The 20,525-nt window shown below is 41.0% G+C and overlaps 1 protein-coding gene across 3 annotated transcripts in view; it reads left to right on the plus strand.

The window, feature by feature from the left end:
* The window catches only part of CYRIB (CYFIP related Rac1 interactor B), a 149,212-nt gene that overhangs the window by 52,618 nt on the left and 76,069 nt on the right, over positions 1 to 20,525 (plus strand). The window contains exon 1 of one of the 3 annotated variants that reach the window (XM_074943855.1): positions 5,693 to 5,717. The exons of the other annotated variants lie outside the window; for them this stretch is intronic. The gene's annotated coding sequence lies outside the window, so the exon portion shown is untranslated. Of the gene's footprint in view, positions 1 to 5,692; positions 5,718 to 20,525 lie in introns of those variants that run through there. 3 annotated transcript variants of the gene reach the window in all.

Below are 20,525 nucleotides of genomic sequence, written 5' to 3' on the forward strand. Positions count from 1 at the left end.
TTCTGGCAGACTGTTGCAGAGTGCTTTCAACAATGGCACTATTACTGAATAGAATTAATACCACTGTAACTAATTTCTCGAAGTAAAAGTTAAATTATAGTTTTTTGTATGGATTTCCTTAATTTTATGGATTTGTCATCTGTAAGGTCACTAATTGCAGCACTAGAAGTCTAAACATGAACTCCTACAATTGCAGTAGTTTAAATAGTGTGTGAGACTGCAAAAGTACACAACTTTCACCTTAAAGAATGTGAGGAACAAATCCACAAGCAGGCACAATCCATGACATATGCTCCAGCATAAGACACCTTTCCAAGCAGTTGTGGTTTGAGACTGGTTAGAATAGTGAATTCTCATCAGTTTAATTTTTTGCTAACACCATCTGGAAAGGAATTTGGGGGCATCGGGCAGTGAGGCATGTTATTAGTAAGTTACTTAATAAACTCAGTTTCACCTCTGTACCAATAATTGTCATTCTCCCATTTAAGTGTAGGGACAAATTATTTCCTTCCATCCTCTGAAGCAAAATGAAACTGAAGTCTCATACTTCCTGTATGCAGATTATGAAACTTAAACTGTGAGCAACAAAATAGCGGAACTGTTCTCTCTGTTGGTAGAATGCTAGTCTGTCTACAGCTAGCTGGCTAGCTAAACAATAATAAGTACAGTGGCTAAGCAACTTTCCTAAATCCTTGCTTGTTTGTTAATCTGTTGTACAAATAGCACTAGTGCTGGATTAGCCTCCTTTCATCCCAAAGACAAAATGACCACCGTTTCAATGTGTCAGCACAAGACTTTTTCTAGACTGTGCCATCTGGCAATATTCCAAAATAGTGGCTGGATGTTGTTTCAATCAGTGATTTACTATTTGAAGTTCTTATCTCTTTTTGTAAACTTTCTCAGTCAAAATTCTACTGTGAAAGTACACTCTACTCAGATGTGAATGAGTCCAAGGCTGACACCATGTGCAGGATATAAGAGATTCTTATACTCCGTGTGTGTCTGCCAAGAATTGACTGAGCTGCTGTTGTGCTTTTGAAATACAGAAAGCTCTGCACTTTACTGCCCTGCAGGGTTTGAGTGAATTTTAACTGTTCCTCATATCGTATTCAAGTATTTAAAATATCACCTTTTGAAACACATTTTTGAAATCTGTCCAATCATTTTATACTGCATTTGGCAGGAGTAAAACTCAAAATTCAGAAAGTAGATTAGATCAAGATACTACTCTCTTTGCTTACATCTTCTTTTCCTTCCTTTTGGGGTTGGGGGGTGTGTGTATCTTTTTGATCAGAAGCCAGTATTTAGGTGTAAAAACAAGAGGAAAAAAAATCTAGATGTACCTAGAATAAGGCCCTTAACTGAAATTAAAAACACATTAGAATAGTCATGTAATGACATGTTCATATACAAATCTCACAGGTTCAACAGGACTCTGTCTGAAGTGCTGCAGTTCTTACTCCATATGTTGGCTTTGTTTTTATCTCTAAGTAAGACACGTGCACTCACTCTTGGAATCCATTCTGCTCAGTGCTACAGATCAATTTGTTCAAGTTTGGAGTAAGTGTGTGTGTTTTCTTTTAAAAAAAAAAAAAATTTTACCTTGCTTAATGTGTCAGGCAAAACAGTGTATGGAGCCAGTAGGCTCATGAGCTTGCATACTATACCTTTACCCCGATATAACGCAATCTGATATAACATGAATTCGGATATAATGCGGTAAAGCAAAAATGATTTTCTGTCTCGTCTACAACATTGGTTCTCAAACTGGAGGTCGCGACCTGGTTATGTGGGGAGTCGCGAGCCCCGACCCCTGCGCCGGGCTGTGAGCCCCGACTGCAACGCATGGCTGCGAGCCCTGACCCCTGTGTGGAGCTGTGGGGCTAAGAGCCCTGATCCCGACGCACAGCTGAAAGTCCCAACCTTGACTCCTGTGCTGGGCTGCGAGCCCCGACCCCGACAGGGGCGCGTGGCTGCGAACCCCAGCCCCAGGCTTGATGTGAAGGACGACATCAGATGCACCCTTTTTAAAACAACAGCAGGAATAAAACTTCTTGTGTCAAATACTGTATTAATAACAGAAATGCTCGAGGCCAAAGCAAATTCGATATAATGCGGTTTCACCTATAATGCGGTAAGATTTTTTGGCTCCCGAGGACCATGTTATATCTGGGTAGAGGTGTATTGACAAGATAACTGAAGCATACTAGATGTAAAGTTTAATCTTTCTCTCTTTTCATGTAGGAACACTTTGGAAGAAGTTTGTGTTCCCCCCCCCCCAGTCAGTTCTGTGGCAGTTGTTGCTGTTTTGTCACTAAGGATGCCAAGTGATTCATTGTCATTTTAATGTGTGGTGTTCGATTTTGAAGGATAACTTTGTAAAAATGGTAGTGTGGTGCTCCATGTTTAATTGATTTCCATATCAGATCTACTAAACCATGGTTTATTTTGCTGCCAGTCCTGTTAACTCCTACAGGGATCTATAAGTCAAGCTGAGTTTCTCTTTCCCCACATCAGCAATAAAAATTCTGCAACCAAATCTAACAGTTCTGTTAACATGCTCATTCCCTATTATGTTTGGCTCTGTAAGGCCAACAGGGTTAAAAAACCAATAATATCTTATTTTAATGATTAGTCAGAAAATAACTCTGAATACATAGAATGCAACTGCACTAAAAATACCAGACAAAGCTGTTACTTTAAATCCTGAATAGCTCTATTAGATGGAAGAAAAGTGAACATTTACTACCCATTCCCTTAAATGAAACAACAAACCAATTCACAACAGTGGCGCCATGTCAGATATTTATTGTGTGGGAGGAGGAAATTCCAGTCCCTGCCACCATCCCTGGCAGGAACTCATTCCAGGCCCTGCTCATTTCCCTCCCACCACACCTCCTGCAGGGATGCTGGGTCTTCCTGGGCTCAGGGAGTCTCCCATCTCTATTATCCTTGTAGCGTGTGAGTCAGTGCTGCCAGGAGTCAAGTCGTCAGCAGACTCCCCTGTGCTCTGTTGTACAGGAACAGATTCCCTATGCTCCAGGTTGCAACGCCATTTGGCCTGGTGACGCTATCTGGACAGATAGGCTACTCAAATTTCAGTGGTGTTACAACCACAAAGCTGGAGCAATGCTCTGGACTGCTCCGGCAGCAGGCAGGTTGATTTAGTATGGGACTGTTGCTTTAAAGTGGTTAGGCCCCTCACCCCACCCCAGGGCTCTGTGACCTATGGAACTTTGAGCAAGTGCAAAAACCTTGGGGTATGGGGGGGCATATGTCCTCTCCAGCTCTCCTAATTGGTACCACAGCCACATCACCAAATATGATGTGTTGTTACTTATGATCACACTAAAGGTCCAAATCAAGATTGGGACTTCAATATACTAGTCACCGTACAGACAGAAAAGAGAATTTCCCTGATAAGTTTTTTTCAGGGACCATATTTTTAACGTAGTTTTAAACTCTTAGCAGTTTAGAGAAGAAAATGTATGCTTTTGCTAGGATTTATAAAGTATTGTGCTGCTATTAATATGGATTAGCTTTGATTTTGTTTTGTTTTTTAGATATTGGAATTGAAACTATGCCAATAATATATGCCGTAACATAATTTGGTAGGCACTGTGGTTTGGCTAAATGGAGAGGGAGAGAAGACAATCAGCAAATTCTGATCAGTGGATTGCCTGCTCACTTTCAAACAAATCATTATGTTCTAAAGATGGCAGCATTCCGCTCAACTGTACCAATACTTTTTAGTACCACCATTTTATTTGCTCCTCTTTACACGGATGATATAAAGCCTGGCTATTGACGCTGTCTGTGGCTTGAAGTTTAACTTGAAATCCTGACCACTTAGAGTTAGAAATACCACTTTCTGCAGCCAGAGATGGGCTGCACTTGATTTGGTTGAGTTTTTAGTTAAGTTTTTCAAGTAGTGTGAAAACTTAAATCTTATGTTTATATAACTATCAAAATTTCAGTGCATTTATCTTGATCTTGATCTTCCTCTTTCCAAGGTTACTAGTCATATTTATACTTCATAAAAGAGAGACCAAATACAGTTGTTTTCTCCAGAAGTAAATATTGCTTGGAGCGTTTGTTTTTAGCTGTCCAAGAGGTTTAATTTTTTAAGTTTCGAGTTGGCATTTGTTGTTTCTGAGTCTGACTTTCACAAACTTCAATCTTGTAAGTTTTTTGCTTTCGATAAGCTGTCCTTGAGTAATGGAGGGGCAACTTGTGAAATAATATCATTGGGTTAAATTCTTTTACTACTTAAGCAGTCCTTGTCCTTTCCATCAAATATTGCGTATGCCCTGTTGGATTATTAACAAAGTAGTATTCAATTTGATGTTTATAGCAGGGGCCCTCAACCTTTTCCTTTTTGAGGCCCCCCCCCCCACACCATGCTACAAAAACTCCACGGCCCACCTGTGCTACAACAACTATTTTTCTGCATATAAAAGCCATGGCCAGCATTAGCGGGTAGCAAGCAGGGCAATTGCCTAGGGCCCCACACCACAGAGGACCCCACAAAGCTAAGTTGCTCAGGCTTCGGCTTCAGTCCCGGGTGGCGGGGCTTTGACTTTCTGCCCTGGGCCCCAGTGAGTCTAATGCCTTCCCTGCTTGGCAGACTCCCTGAAACCAGCTTGTGGCCTCCCAGGGGGCTCAAACCCCTAATGGAGAACTGCTAATTTCTAGAACCCATTTAATTAGTTCAATCTTATTCTGTTTACTTTAAAGTAATCAAGATATAGTGTTAAAAAAACACAGTATTTCATGAAAGAAGTCTTTCTTGTACTCTCCCTTGAATGATACAGTTTTGAGTGTGCTACTTTGTCATTCTGCCCCAAGTTTGTTACTGCAGTCTTTAAAAGTGGCCATAGAAATTGTTGCTACCCTCATTCTATTCTGTTTTGCTAACTAGTAAGAGCTTCTAAAGTTAACCTGACTCATGCATCTTGGCTCAAGCAGTAATGTCAATTTATACATTGTTTCAGATTTGTAGCAGTTTCAACATGAAGTGTTTTGAGTAGGAAAGTTAGTGTAATTCTGACTTCTTTCAGGAGTTTGGCCTTTGAGAGAGACTGTTTTGCATCCTAATGATTTGGTAGGTATGAAGTATTTCCCTTAGATAACATGTTAAGTTATATTTGTACTGACCCGTTGAGTTGTCTCACTGAAGCTCAAGCTGTATTGCACTGGCCTGCCTTCTTTAGTCTCTGCAGCCCATGCTCTGTTTAATGAGGTAGCCAATAGGAAAATGGATAGTTTGCCTCTGCAGTGGTTCCCTTTTCATATGAAAATAAAGCTACTTGCTATATCTCTTCGAGATTACGCACTACACGTTATGTCAATCTGTAATCTTAATGGAAACATTTGAGTGATTTGGTAGAGAGAACGTTGTTATTATGATAGCTTGATTTCTTTTTTTAAAATTCAATCTTAGTGCATACTCAGCTCTTCCTATACATATATACAAAGACAATACAGCATGAAATAACTGCACTCCTAAACTGTACCGCAGAATATTGCGATAGTTACCATTGAGTAATTGGTATAGTTTTGTGTTCAATGCTGTGTGGGATTGAATAATTTTACACATCGTTCTAGCACGTTCTTTTAGCACATTCAGTTGTGCACTGACAAAATATACTTTTTTTCTCATTAATCATCTCTTAGGTCGATCTGACACCAAATGGATATATTCAAATGATTATTCTGTAAGTAAAGAGAATATTTCCTCTCCTCTGTTGTAAATTCATGCTAACTTTAGACTCTGGGCCTACTTCTTGAATTGTAAGTTTATTTTAAATGTTTTATAACACAATCATTGTATCTTTAATTTAGTATTAGATTTGGTCATCTTGTTTAAATAACTGAGGATTGCAAATTTAGAGTTCTTGTGATAAGAACAGAAGATAAGAATGGCCATACTGGGTCAGACCAATGGTCCATCTAGCCCAGTATCCTATGTTCTGACACTGATTAGTGCCAGATGCTTCAAAGGGAATGAACGGAACAGAGCAATTTTAACAATCCATCCTCTATCATTTTTATTATTGTCCTGATTTTTCACACTTGCTATCTGATCACCCTGTCTGTCATCCAGTTCCACCTTCTGGCAGTTGGAGGATTGGGAACGCCCAGAGGATCGGGTTGCATCCCTGACCATGTTGGCTAATAGTCATCGATGGACCTATCCGTTGTGAACTTATTTAATTTCTTTTTAATCAGGTTATACTTTTGGCCTTCACGATATCCCAACAGGTTGATTGGGTTGTTGTGGGAAGAAGTACTTCCTTGTTTCCTTTAAATCTGTTGTCAATTTCATTGGATGACCCTTTGTTCTTGTGTTATGTGAAAGGGTGAATAACGCTTCCCTATTCACTTTCTCCACACTATTCATGAATGTGTCGGCTTCTACCACATCCTCCCTTAGTCGTCTGTTTTCTAAGATGAACAGTACCAGCCTTTTTAATCTCTCCCCATATGGAATATGTTCCATACTCTAATAATTTTTGTTGCTCTTCATATCTTTAATCATTTTGTTGATCATGTAACAGAAGACTATATTACTAAGGCATGTGCCCAGGTTTGCAGAATTAAGGTTGCATGTACAGTTTTAACTCTGGCATTTTCTAACTTTTGAGTGCTTTTAAAACTTAAGGCTCTTAATGTTTTTTGTATGTAATAAAGCAAATAAACGAACGGATTTTTCTCTAATTTTTTTGCAGTTACATTCAAGTAACACAAGTATTCATCATATTTCATTTCTTCCATAAGTTTGTGTAAAAGGCTGGTTTGTTTGTTGGGAATTGTTCAAAGCATTCAGAGATGTTAGCATAACAGCTTTAATTTCTGAATTTCCTAGGTTTTACAATTTGAACTACTGCCATAGATAACATATTGGTTCTGTAAGTAGACATAAATTGGACTAATTGTTTTAGGAAATCCATGTAAACTCTTCTTCTAGTAGTCTTTTTTTCTTCTATACACAAGTACACTTTTTCCAGAAGGATGTTTGAGTAGTAAAGGTAGTGTCTGAAGCAAAAGCACTTGTAATATTCTAGGCAGATCAGGCAGCTTCAGCAGCTACTGCATGCATATAAAACTGCCACTTGCATATTGGATAAAGGGATTGCCCAACACTGTAACTGAATCTGCCTTTGTCATGGTTATTCAGAACTTGCTTCCTGTATCATGTGTAGTCCAACTACAGTCCATGCATTGCTTTGCTAGTTCGAAGCAGATGTGTAAAAGGAACTAATAAGATTAGAGAAATTGAGTTACTAATATGGTGTTTCCTCAGTGTGAATGCTAGTTTCCCCCAATTGGCTTTCTGTTTTGCTGTGTGTTCTCTCCTAATAATATAATTATGATATGGTATAATCTAGGTAAAAAAACTCTGTGCTTCTTCAAATACTGCTATTGCAGCATCACCTTAGGAACAGTGCATCGCCCTTGCACACAGAACTGTCAATAACAGTACAGTAACTCCTCGCTTAACGTTGTAGTTATGTTCCTGAAAATGCTACTTTAAGTGAAACGATGTTAAGCGAATCCAGTGTCCCCATAAGAATGGCTGTAAATGTGGAGGTTAAGTTCCAGGGAAATTTTTTTTTGCCAGACAAGACTGTGTGTGTATACAGTATAAGTTTTAAACAAACAATTATTATTAAATGATTGTGAGGCTTGGTTGAAGTGGTGGAGTCAGAGGGTGGGATATTTCCCAGGGAATCCGTTACTGCTAAATGATGAACTAGCACTTGGCTGACACAGCATGGCAGAGAGAGACAGACACACAGGCCCTGTGTGTGTGTGAGAGAGAGAGAGAGATGCGCACTCTAAGTACACTGCTTTTTAAAGTAGATCAGCAAGTTGAGACAGCAGCTGCTGCCAGCAAGCTCCCACCATCCTGAGCCCTTTCATGTCCGTCCGTCCCCACTCTGTGGAGATGGGGTACAGGAGTGGGGGGAAGGGGGACACCCTGACATTAGCACCCCTCTTCCCCTCCCCCCTGCACAGCAAGCAGGAGGCTCCCGGGAGCAGCTCCAAGGCAGAGGGCGAGAGCAGCACAGGGCAGTGGGGGGAGGGACAGCTGAACTGCCCGGCAATTGATAGCCTGCTGGGCGGCTGCTGTGCAGGGAATTTAGGGGAGCTGATAGGGGGGCTGCTGGTCCACCCTGGTTCCAAGCCCCCACCAGCTAGCTCCAACAGGTTGCTCTTTCTGCAAGCTTTGGACAGAGCAGGTGGCTGCCAAACAGCATTTTAAGGGAGCATTGCGCAATGTTAAACGAGCAAGTTCTCTAATTGATCAGCAACGTAACAGCATTCATCGGGACGACTTTAAGTGAAAAGTTACTGTACCACACCTAGTTAGGATCTGATGGCTACAGAACTCTAGGTTATAGAAGGCCCTCTTGACGCATCCACGGTTCCCTACTTTCTGCCTGTGAGAATAGTCATGGAACTGACTACTCTTTTTACAGTTAGTAGCATTTAGTTTAAAATTTAGCTACCTTTTGTATAGTTTATTCAGGAAATTAACGATGGCTTTGGGTGGTCCAGTCCATAATGTAAGGGTGGGTTTAGTGTGTTTGAGTATCAAAGTGTCTCTCTAGTTCAGATCAGCAGGGTCAGTAGTTGGAAGCACTGCCTGAAGGATTGTTTGGTCTGTGGGCTGTTGCCATATGTGACAGTGGAGACTGGAGATCCTGCTAATAGATGAGGCTTTACCTTAGTCCTTGGATCTGAGCCCATCATGTCAAGTGGGGATTGCTTCCAGGGATGAGTGCTGTAGTAAGGGTTCCAGCAGAGTTTGCAAACAAAGGTTTTTATTCCCAATATTTTTTTTCTCTCCCAACCCACCTCCTACCAAAAATAAAGTTGTATCACATTTTTGATCTCTTAAGTTTGTTCAATTTTCTGAGTGCCCCATGGTGTTTTAGCAAAGTATTTTCTTCTCTTCCTGCCTAGGATTGATTGGTGCTCTGTCTCAGATGCTTATATTTGTGTAAGAAAAAGGCATAGGCAGCTTGTTTTCAGCAGTGCAAAAACCATTTCCACCATTGAGTACTAATTTTCAGATTGTCTGCAGCTCCAGGTTCAGAGTTTCCAACAAGAGTCTGATTGTTTTGACTACTCATTAGCGAAGGATTGGTTTTCATGTTTATCTGTACCTAGGTGACTAAGATTAGCGTGGGATATGAAGGTAATTTGTGATATATTAGTCTAATAAACTGAGTTTAGAGAAATCTGAGATGGAGTCTATCCTTATAAGTTCTGTTGTTTCTCCAACAGAATTAGTAATGATCGCTTTAGATTTGAGGAGCGAAGGAAAATTGTGTAGTCAGATCAATTGAGTGTACTAGCTACAAGCTTGAACCAGTCCTGTTTTTGGTCAGCACCATCATTATTTATTAACATGTAGTATAGAGATCCCATCAAGAGAGGGGTCCCATTATGCTGGATATTGTCTCTTACTAGGTGTCCATGCAATCCCTATCCCAAAGAAATTGTGAAATAAATAAATAAGACAAGAAAGGAGAAAGGAAGTGGCATTGGTCCCACTTAAGATGAGGTGCTGAGACATACAAAACTGAAGTGACTTGCCAGAGATCATATAGGAAGGCTGTGGTATAAGTCTCCAGAGTCCCAGTTTGGTGCTTTTACCATAAAAACCCATCATTTGTATTAGCAATATGACAGTAGTCAAGTGTCTCTGGTAACAGAGAGGCCTGAATGAAAACGCTTGTGTAAGGCATTACAACTGTTGCAGCTTTCTTTGAGAGCTGCTGCAATTAATCTCTCTGTGGCTGGAAGCACATTTTCAGTCAGGAATTCTCGGCTTTGGAACATGTTCCCTCCAGCATTCTCCAAGATCAAGAATTACTTGGACAAGCTTTTTGAAAATTTTTAGGTTTGATAAATGTTAGGGATTAGGGCTCTAGTTCCCTTATTGGTAGCCTGTCTTTTTCTTTTAAATCTTTTGTTGATGTAAGACCTCTAAGTGCTTGGTGAAAGGTACAAATACCAATTTCTAAGTGATTTTACTTATATTATTGTATATGTAAACGCACAGTTAGGTACTGGATAGATGAATAGTCCACGTGTAGGCAAATACTCGGAGAAAGGAGGACTTGATTTCTTTATAAAGCGGCAAAGTATAAATAATTTAAGGAAGGTATTCTAGGAGCCGAAGAACATTTGTATTAAATTACTGTGTAAAGTAACCCTTCTGTTCATTGTAACTGGTGATTTGTCATTCCTCCATTTGACATATGTGTTGCTGCCATCATGTACACCACGGAAATACTTTGTGAAACAGATATAGTATAGTAGTATCTCAAGATGAAATTTGAGTTAGTTCTGTGTGACTGGACAGCTTGTCTCTCTTTCTCCACCAGTAGTTGGTCCAATAAAAGATATTACCTCGCCCACCTTGTCTCTCTAATATCCTGGGACCAACACAGCTACAACTACACCAAATGTAAACCAACCTGACATTTGACATGCTCTTAAGCAGACAATATTACCAGAGATAGTAAAAATTTAAAATGTTCATGATTGGTGTGGGCCCATCATTTGGACTCAGTTCCTCTTGTTGACTTTCAAGTGTCAGACTAAGTCCTTTGTCTTAAACGATAGTACATGTAAAATATAAGTTTCTTATTATTTAGTTGTCTTTCATTTAAATAAAAAGTGCATCTATTCTATTTTTATGTTTTTTAAAAAATGATCCTGCTTTGTCAATCTCCTCAGCTTGGTCTTTTCAGTGATTGTTGTGTTAGCCAAGAACTGGTAGTGTTCCAGTTTACCCAGAGTCATGAGAATATACTTGCATTGGTGAGAAGCTGATCCAAGGTCATGTAACTTTATCCACATCCACTGTTTTCTTCTTCCCCTTACCAATAGGCCAAGGCACCTTGAGAGTGCCCCTCATGTAGAAGAAAATCTATTAGGAGTTCTGCTTACAGTATATGTGTTTATAAACCACTCTATATTTTTCCAATGCTTTTGCCATAGGACATCTATGATAAATTGCAAAAGTTCATGAATGGCAGTGAAAAGAAAATAGTTCCATAGCAGGCAGTGCTTGTTTTGGCTCATGCTACCAGTGATCTAGTTAAGGGCTTGTAATGTTCGATATTCAGGATTGCCCATTTCAGCTGTTGGATAGGATATCTCAGAACAGTTAATTATCTAAGATTACCTCTCTAATCATTGGTCAGATAAAATTGATGCCAAGGATATTTTCTATTCATTTCTGGAATTCCAGTGTTCTAAATCTAGACACAAACTCTACACTCCGATATTGAGAAGGCTGAAATAAACGTGCTCTAGAAATAGAAAGTAACAAGGCATCTTCTGAACCAACTGCAGCAGGGATCGGCAATCTTTGGCACGCGGCCTGTCAGGGAAATCCGCTGGCAGGCCGGGACGGTTTGTTTACCTGCAGCATCCACAGGTTTGACCAATCGCAGCTCCCACTGGCTGCGGTTTGCTGTTCCAGGCCAATGGGGGCTGTGGGAAGTGGCGTGGGCCGAGGGATGTGCTGGCCACCACTTCCCGCAGCCCCCATTGGCCTGGAATGGCGAACCACGACCAGTGGGAGCTGCGATTGGCTGAACCTGTGGACGCTGCAGGTAAACAAACCGTGCCGGCCCGCCAGCGGATTTCCCTGACGGGCTGCGTGCCAAAGGTTGCCAATCCCTGAACTACAACATCCTCCCAAAAATAGAAACAAACATTGGCTTTCAACACACCAGAAAAACCAAAACCCAATCACGGCTTCCTGGCCTAAAGGACCTCTTCCTAATTGAAGAAGTTTTTTCTTTTACTCTTTTCAGACTTGCATGTTTTCTAAAAATGCAAAATTTGGGGTCTCACATTCAGAGGATACTTTTTGTTTTTTAATTTAGTTTCTCAAATTCTTCTGTGCTGTAAAGAAGTTCTTGCTTGCTGTATTTGGCCTTCCTAATTGAGGGAGTATAGGTGCTCAATTTAAGGCGTGTGAACTTTTAGTTTGTACCTGGGTACTCAGGAAGTAGCTGTGGACAACAGCGATTTTCTAGCTGTCAGGTGCAGTTGAAAGTGCAACCTAGCCTCTCTGCAACTATGTGTAGCTTTGTCTTCGGCACCTCAAGATTAGATCATTATAATGTGCTGTAAATGGGGCTATGCACTGAGATTAAAAAATGAACTGAACCTGGTGCAGAATTCATCACATCACTTACTAAGTGGTGCATATTGGAAAACATAATCCCAACTATACATGTAAAATGAGGGGGTCTAAATTAGCTGTTATCACTCAAGAAAGAGATCTTGGATTCATTGTGGATAGTTCTCTGAAAACATCCACTCAGCGTGAGCAGCAGCCAAAACAGCTAACAGAATGTTGGGAATCATTAAGAAAGGGATAGATAATAAGACAGAAAAATATCATATTGCCTCTACATAAATCCATGGTACATCCACATCTTGAATACTGTGTGCAGATGTGGTCGCCCCATCTCAAAAAAGATATATTGGAATTGGAAAAGGTTCAGAAGAGGGCAACAAAAATAATTAGGATTATGGAATGGCTTCCGTGTGAGGAAAGATTAATAAGACTGGGACTTTTCAGCTTGGAAAGAGATGACTAAGGGGGATATGATAGAGGTCTATAAAATCATGACTGGTATGGAGAAAGTAAATGTTGTTTGCTCCTTCTCATAATACAAGAACTAGGGGTCACGAAATATAATTAATAGGCAGCAGGTTTAAAACAAAGTATTTTTTTCACACAGTGCACAGTCAACCTGTGGAACTCCTTGCCAGAGGATGTTGTGAAGGCCAAGACTATAACAGGGTTCAAAAAAGAACTAGATAAGCTCATGGAGGAGAGGTACATCAATGGCTATTAGCCAGAATGAGCAGGGATGGTGTCCCTAGCCTCGGTTTTGCCAGAAGCTGGGAATGGGCAACAGGGGATGGATCACTTGATGACTGCCTGTTCTGTTCGTTCCCTCTGAGGCACCTGGCATTGGCCACTGTTGGAAGACAGGATACTAGGCTAGATGGGCCTTTGGTCTGACCCAGTATGGCCGTTCTTATGTTATGTTTTTCGGAGCATTAGTCCCCTCTTAGTCACAGAGTATCAATGCTCGGTACTGGGGTATGCCTCAGTCTTGTGCCAGGTAAAATAAATCTATGCTGATGAGAGATTCTCATTTTGCGTGACTGAAGTGCCTCTTGAGGGTCACATTCAAGACTTCTGCCAGACTTTCAGGGACTGGAAACCCCTGACAGAAAAGGACAGAAGTGAGTCTGTGCCACATTCTCATAGAGGCACCCTGCGGCCACCTCATGAACCTTCCTTCTCAGGGCGGACACCAAGTAGTTTGGCATCAGTGAGAAGTACCTTTCCGGACACTGCATCTGAAAGTCGGCACCGGTCACTTTCTCCGGTGCCTAGAAGGAAGCACAGAATTTTGAAGCATCAGAGAAGAGCAGTTAAAAGGTCAATTTTTAGACACTCTTGAAGACGTTCACTGTGTAAATTATAAAGCACATTTATTTTGATATAATCTAACCCAAAACTTTGTTCCAATATTTATTATAATTATTATGAAAATTAGAATAGGAATTAATTTCCCTTCCTCTGGGATACATTGCACAAGTTTCTCCTGGCCTCCTCTTTTCTTAGTTTTGCTAATGGGAGCAGTTGTTCATAAGTTGTTCTTGTGTTATTTAGGTACCATATTCATGTGAATGTTCATTAGTGCTGGAGTAGGAAATGTCGTAATGTGGCTTTTGTTTGTAAATGAACTTTCCAAAGTGCAACCACTGATTTAAAAAATAATTTTAAAAATGTTTAGATTATCCTAAGGAATCTGACTTCCAAAAGGCATGCAGGTAAATGACTTGTTGTGACATAAATAAGCAGTAGATTCTTGAGGGGAAAGACCTCTTCTACTCAGTGCTTTCTATTAAAAGAGGGGCAACCAAGGTATGCAACTGAGTGCCAAAAAGATTAAATGATTGTGAAGATTCAACTGTCAGAAATAATGTGGAGTATATCAGAACACAGTGACTTAAGATACAAAAGTGTCAGCATATGTGATTTGTGTATTAAATCCCTTTCTTCCAGTTTCCTCTGAGTAGGAACAGTTCTTATAATGATGAAACATGACTGATCATGAAGAATGAGAATTAGGGAGACTTACGTTACTACACTTTGTATAAGCTATGCAAAAATGCACTGGTGATATTTGCTTTGAAAAGATGAAGCCGCCTGCAAACATCCACTTTTGTAACCTACATACATCTTTTTAGTGAAGCTCGTTAGGAAGCAAGAATCTAGAGTACGTGACTAGCTGACTTTTGAATTGTTATAATGGGATGAACTTGCAGTAACAAAATAATTAACCTGTGCTTTATTTCTTCAAATTAATCTAAGAAATTAAAAGAAGTAAATGCAATATTGTAGGTATAGTTTTAATTTATTAAGAAATTAGTAACTGATTTACCAATTTAAAAAAAGTTAATTAAAACATAATTACAGTTCTGACCTTTTGTCTAAGTAATTCATTCTGACTCCCATCTGGTCCATGTTAGATGCTTCAGAAAAAAGTGTAAAAACACCATATTTCAACTACCTATGTGTTACTATACAACTGGGCTTTTTGGGGAGGGTGGATGGTGATTTCTTCTGGGCATCAATTTATTCTTTCAGAGCCTATGCGCTGAAATACAACATTGATAATCTTTGACCTACAGTTAATATGAAGTTGCTGTTTTAATTAGTATAAATGTCTAATCTTTTTGTAAAAGCGATGCCACAGGACTCTTTGTCGCTTTTACAGATCCAGACTAACACGGCTACACCTCTGATACTAATCTTTTTGAGACATTTGCAAAACAGTTTCTTGATTTACTGCATGAATGCCATGTTAACTATATATTTTTTAAAAATTCCTTCTGTTGACTTAAATACTGATTTGAAGAGATACTGTCAGGTTAACAGATTTTCCTTAAATATGTTATCAAAAGTACTGTAAACTTTTTTTGCAATTAACTCAGCGTGGACAATCAAAACAGTTTATTTAGTCTGACTTCTTGTTTTGTTACATTGTATTCCTAATTGCAGGAGAATGTTTAGATTGAAAATTTAAGGTTTATTTTGCACGCTAACTCCAGTGTCATTTTAAAAAGATCTAAGTAGCAATACATTAATCTTATCAGAGCTAAGGTAAATGAAGTAATGTTTGAAAAAATTGGCAGTAGAGTAAAAATGAGTTCCTTGTTCCAATTTTAAATTCAAAATAGAAATGTTCTAGTTTCTAAAGGGATACATTCAAGCAAAACCTGAAAAATCCATTCTCCAGTAGTCAGATGCTTTCCTGGTTAGCATAAAGGGATCTAAGCCATGTGTTTCTGCAGGAATTTAGGTTTTATTAGAAGAAATTCTAGCTTTTAAGGCTGTGCAAATAAGCAGTCATACATGAGCTAATTACAAATTGATGCCATGTCATCTTCTCAGTCTGCAGACTGCTACAGTACCTCTGCTGCTCAGAGCTTTGTCAACATGCAACTGAGCGTAATAACACAGATAATTTTCAGTGCCGCTGTTCAGAACTCTTTAGGCACCAAAACTCCTTAAAGTATCTTAGCTCACACTGTTAGATCATTAGCAATTTCTTGGGTAGTGACAAACAGTGCTTCAGATAATGAAATATTCAGAACAGCAAACTGTGTTAATTTGTCATACAGTGTGTTTGTTTTCATCCTGTGCAGATTGTGCCTTTGCTGATGCAAGTTGCTGAGGCCACCCAACTCTTTAATACCTGATTTTTCTCTCTCTCTCTCCCTTCCTTGTACTATTCCCTGCTACATCTCAAGTGTGCCTCCTATATATTGATGAAAATAGGATAACTTTGTCTTGTCTGTAAATTGGCTTTTCCATAACATGCACGATAAATCCATTAATCTAGAGAATCCCTCTCCCATAGTTTTTAGTTTGGCTCTTCTTTTGGTGATCAGAACTGGTAATTTTGTTCTTCAGGTTGAAAAATTATTTAATGTGAAATTTGGTGCACGAGTTCCTATTTATGAGCGCGAACTGGCACCAAAAATGAAAAATAAAGCTGTTCTTTGGCTGGGAGAACACAGTAAAACTATGGACTAGTGGCTGTAATATACTGAGGGAATTATGTGCACAATATTTTAAAATTCTGCATATTTTATTTGTCAAAGTAACACAATATAATCACAGCATTTTCAATTATTTTGGTAATTTATTTCAAAATACCTGTCAGCAACTATGTCTGTAACATATAACAAAAAAGATTCAGGAAATGATTTTTGACAAATAAAATCCTTACTAATATATCAGCACATCTATGTGGCTCCACATGCATCCCGACCCTCCCCCAATCCAGGTGTTGGGCAAGCAGGCTCAGCCTGGCATGATCCAAGTATGGAGGGGCTTAGTGTCTGCGGATCCAGGTGTGGGGTGAGAGGGTCCTGTGTGGGTCAATCTGGGTGTGGGCAGCTCAGTGTGGGTCCCAGGTGCATCTGGATGCACAGGGCTCGCTGACGGGGTTTCGGGTGCAGGGGGATGGGACTCAGGGGTCAGGGGGTCCACGTGAAGGTGGTTGCGGCTACGTGAGGCTGTGTCTCGGTGTGGGGTGATGGCACTCGGAAGGGAGCTCTGGGTTCAGGGAGCTCAGCAGGAGGGGTCCGGGTGCTGGGCGAGTGGGGCTTGGTGGGGTGGGGGTCTAGGTGCGGGAGGCTTAGCAGGGTGGTCCAAGAGCAAGGGGGATGGGGCTTGTCAGGGTGGGGGTTTGAGTGCAGGGGGCTCTGTGGAGGGAGGTTGCTGGATGAAGGGGTGAGTCCGGATGCAGGGGGCGGTGGGACTCAGCGGGCTGAGGAAGTGTCTGGGTCTGTAGCCCTTGGACGTTCCCAGGCGTGGTTCTGACCCACCCCTGGTCACATAAGTGGCCTGTGCAGGGCAAGAGAAAGTCTCTCCTCCCCCCCACCCCAGCCAGGACTAGCAGCTGGAGCCTGGTGCAGGGTGGGAGACACCTTCCTGCTCCAGGCTCACCGTGCTAGCGAGCGAGAGGGACAGAGAGAGCCCAGAGGCAGAGATTTACATCTCCTCCAGCTGCTCCGGATGCCCGACCCAGATGCCCCCTCCTCCCCCAAACTTCTGCCCATGAATCATAGAAGATTAGCGTTGGGAGGGACCTCAGGAGGTCATCTAGTCCAACCTCCAGCTCAAAGCAGGACTAACACCAACTAAACCATCCCAGCCAGGGATTTGTCAAGCTGGGCCTTAAAAACCTCTAAGGATGGCGATTCCACCACCTCCCTACGTAACCCGTTCCAGTGCTTCACCACCCTCCTAGTGAAATAGTTTTTCCTAATATCCAACCTAGACCTCCCTCACTGCAACTTGAAACCATTGCTTCTTGTTCTGTCCTCTGCCACCACTGAGAACAGCCTAGCTCCATCCTCTTTGGAACCCCCTTTCAGGTAATTAAAGGCTGCTATCAAATCCCCCCTCACTCTTCTCTATTGCAGACTAAATAAACTCAGTGCCCTCAGCCTCTCCTCGTAAGCCTTGTGCCCCAGCCCCCTAATCATTTCCATTGCCCTCCGCTGGACTCTCTCCAATTTGTCCACATCCTTTCTGTAGTGGAGGGCCCCAAACTGGATGCAGTACTCCAGATGTGGCCTTACCAGTGCTGAATAGAGGGGAATGATCACTTCCCTTGATCTGCTGGCAATGCTCCTACTAATTCAGCCCAATATGCCATAAGCCTTCTTGGCAACAAGAGCACACTATTGACTCGCATCCAGCTTCTTGTCCACTGTATCCCCTAGGTCCTTTTCTGCAGAACTGCTGCCTAGCCATTTGGTCCCTAGTCTGTAGCAGTGTATGGGATTCTTCCATCCTAAGTGCAGAACTCTGCACTTGTCCTTGTTGAACCTCATCAGATTTCTTTTGGCCCAATCCTCCAATTTGTCTAGGTCACTCTGGACCCTATCCGTACCCTCCAGCATATCTACCTCTTCCCCCAGCTTAGTGTCATCCACTAACTTGCTGAGGGTACAATCCATCCCATCATCCAAATCATTAATGAAGACGTTGAACAAAACCGGCCCCAGGACTGACCCCTGGACGCTCCGCTTGATACCGGCTGCCAACTAGACATCAAGCCATTGATCACTACCCATTGAGCCTGACGATCTAACCAGCTTTCTGTTCACCTCGTAGTCCATCCAATCCATACTTTTTTAATTTGCTGGCAAGAATACTGTGGGAGACCCTATCAAAAGCTTTGCTAAAGTCAAGATATATCATGTCCACCGCTTTCCCCATATCCACAGAGTCAATTATCTCATCATAGAAGGCAGTCAGTTTGGTCAGGCATGACTTGCCCGTGGTGAATCCATGCTGACTGTTTCTGATCACCTTCCTCTTCTCCAAGTGCTTCAAAATGGATTCCTTGAGGACCTGCTCCATGATTTTTCCGGGGACTGAGGTGAGGCTGACTGGCCTGTAGTTCCCAGGATCCTCCTCCTTCCCTTTTTTAAAGATTGGCACTACATTAGCCTTTTTCCAGTCATCTGGGACTTCCCCCGTTCACCACGAGTTTTCAAAGATAATGGCCAATGGCTCTGCAATCACATCCGCCAATTCCTTTAGCACTCTCGGATGCAACTTGTCGGGCCCCATGGATTTGTGCACGTCCAGCTTTTCTAAATAGTCCCTAACCACCTCTTTCTCCACAGCGGGCTGGCCATCTACTCCCCATGTTGCGATGCCCAGTGCAGTAGTCTGGGAGCTGTCCTTGTTAGTGAAGACAGAGGCAAAAAAAGCATTGAGCACATTAGCTTTTTCCACATCCTCTGTCACTAGGTTGCCTCCCTCATTCAGTAAGGGGCCCACACTTTCCTTGGCTTTCTTCTTGTTGCCAACATACCTGAAGAAACCCTAGTTTTAAAGATTTATATTTATATTTGCCTTTTTCCAACCGTCCGGGACCTCCCCTGATCACTACAAGTTTTCAAAGATAACGGCCAATGGCTCTGCAATCACATCAGCCAACTCCCTCAACACCCTCAGATGCATTAGATCCATGGACTTGTGCATGTCGAGCTTTTCTAAATAGTCCTCAACCTGTTCTTTCACCACTGAGGGATGCAGGAATCAATTTTTCTGCAGGGAAAGAGTAAAATCTGCTCAGGACATTAATTCTGTCCTTACGCAGTGGTGCAGAATTCCCCCAGGAATATGTAAGAAAACAAAAATGTAAAACAAAATGGTTTTGTTCTGCTTTGAGTACTTACTGATATAGGTTGTCCAGGTTTACTAATGTAGAAAGCATTTGTCGTGTATCTGATCTCATACAATGTAATATTGAATGTAGTTTTTTGCCTATGCAATGAACCAAAAGCATGTTGATGATAACTTGGATTAATGAGTCAAGCTGCACTTGGTCACATAATAGAATATTCAGACTTGTTTAACTTCTGCTTTTTAAAATGCATTTTTCTGATGTTAGCACAAAGAATTCTTCACTGTGGCACATAATTGCCTTTACTACAGGGGCGTAAAAGCATAACATTTTATTTCACTGACTGAATACAGCAATGAGGGGTCGGGGGAGGGAGAGAGATTAAAAAATAGGAAAACATTATTTTATAAAACCCCAGCAATTGGCAGGGTGATTCTGAGGTCAGATGTTGTGCCCGAAACTATGGGCTTTCACTTTTAAATTGTTTCTTTCACTGTTTCAGTTGCCCTGAGGTGTCTGCTATGTATGACTAAACTAAATGTCCAGGATATTTGTTTAGACTCTTAAGATCATAACAAAGGTGAAAAGGCCTACTAAATCTGCAGTAGTGGAAGATAAATCTGTTGCCAATTCTTTGTCTATGATTCAATTGCTATGCCAAAAAGCGTGTGTGTGTGTGTGTGTGTATTTGTCATTATTTTGAGTGCTTTCAAGAGGCCTGTATAAAGAGAGTCCCTATATAAAATCAAATTAGAAACTAAAGGCCCGTATAATCAGAGTATAAACTAGAAACTTCAGTGTTTCAAAGAGGGGAGTATTAGAGTAATTCTGAGAGCGTCTTCATGAAGAAAAAGTCAATATAAAAGCTTACGTGTTAATGTATTTGTCATTCTTACTGCTGTAAAATAAGCCTTACCAGTAAAATAGCACATTTTAAAAAAAAAAAAATCTGTTTACTGGAAAGATATACTACATTGTAAATGGGATTTGATTACCAGGAGTACTACACTTGTGCGGTGGTGTTTGTTAAACTGCGAGCTGTTTTGTATTGATAGTAACTTCACTGGGTAATGCTCAAATTTAATGCCACAGGTTGCTTTGTTTCATTCTGCTGGTAGTGGTTAACCAGCTGCCTGTGGTGATTCATGGAACCAATGAGTAAAAATTCTTTTCTTGAATTTTTTTGATACTCATTTTATTTTGGTGAGGGAGAGTTCCCATTATCTAACATCCTGTGCTAAA

Source organism: Natator depressus, chromosome 2 (assembly GCF_965152275.1).
Source record: "Natator depressus isolate rNatDep1 chromosome 2, rNatDep2.hap1, whole genome shotgun sequence".
NCBI lineage: Eukaryota > Metazoa > Chordata > Testudines > Cheloniidae > Natator > Natator depressus.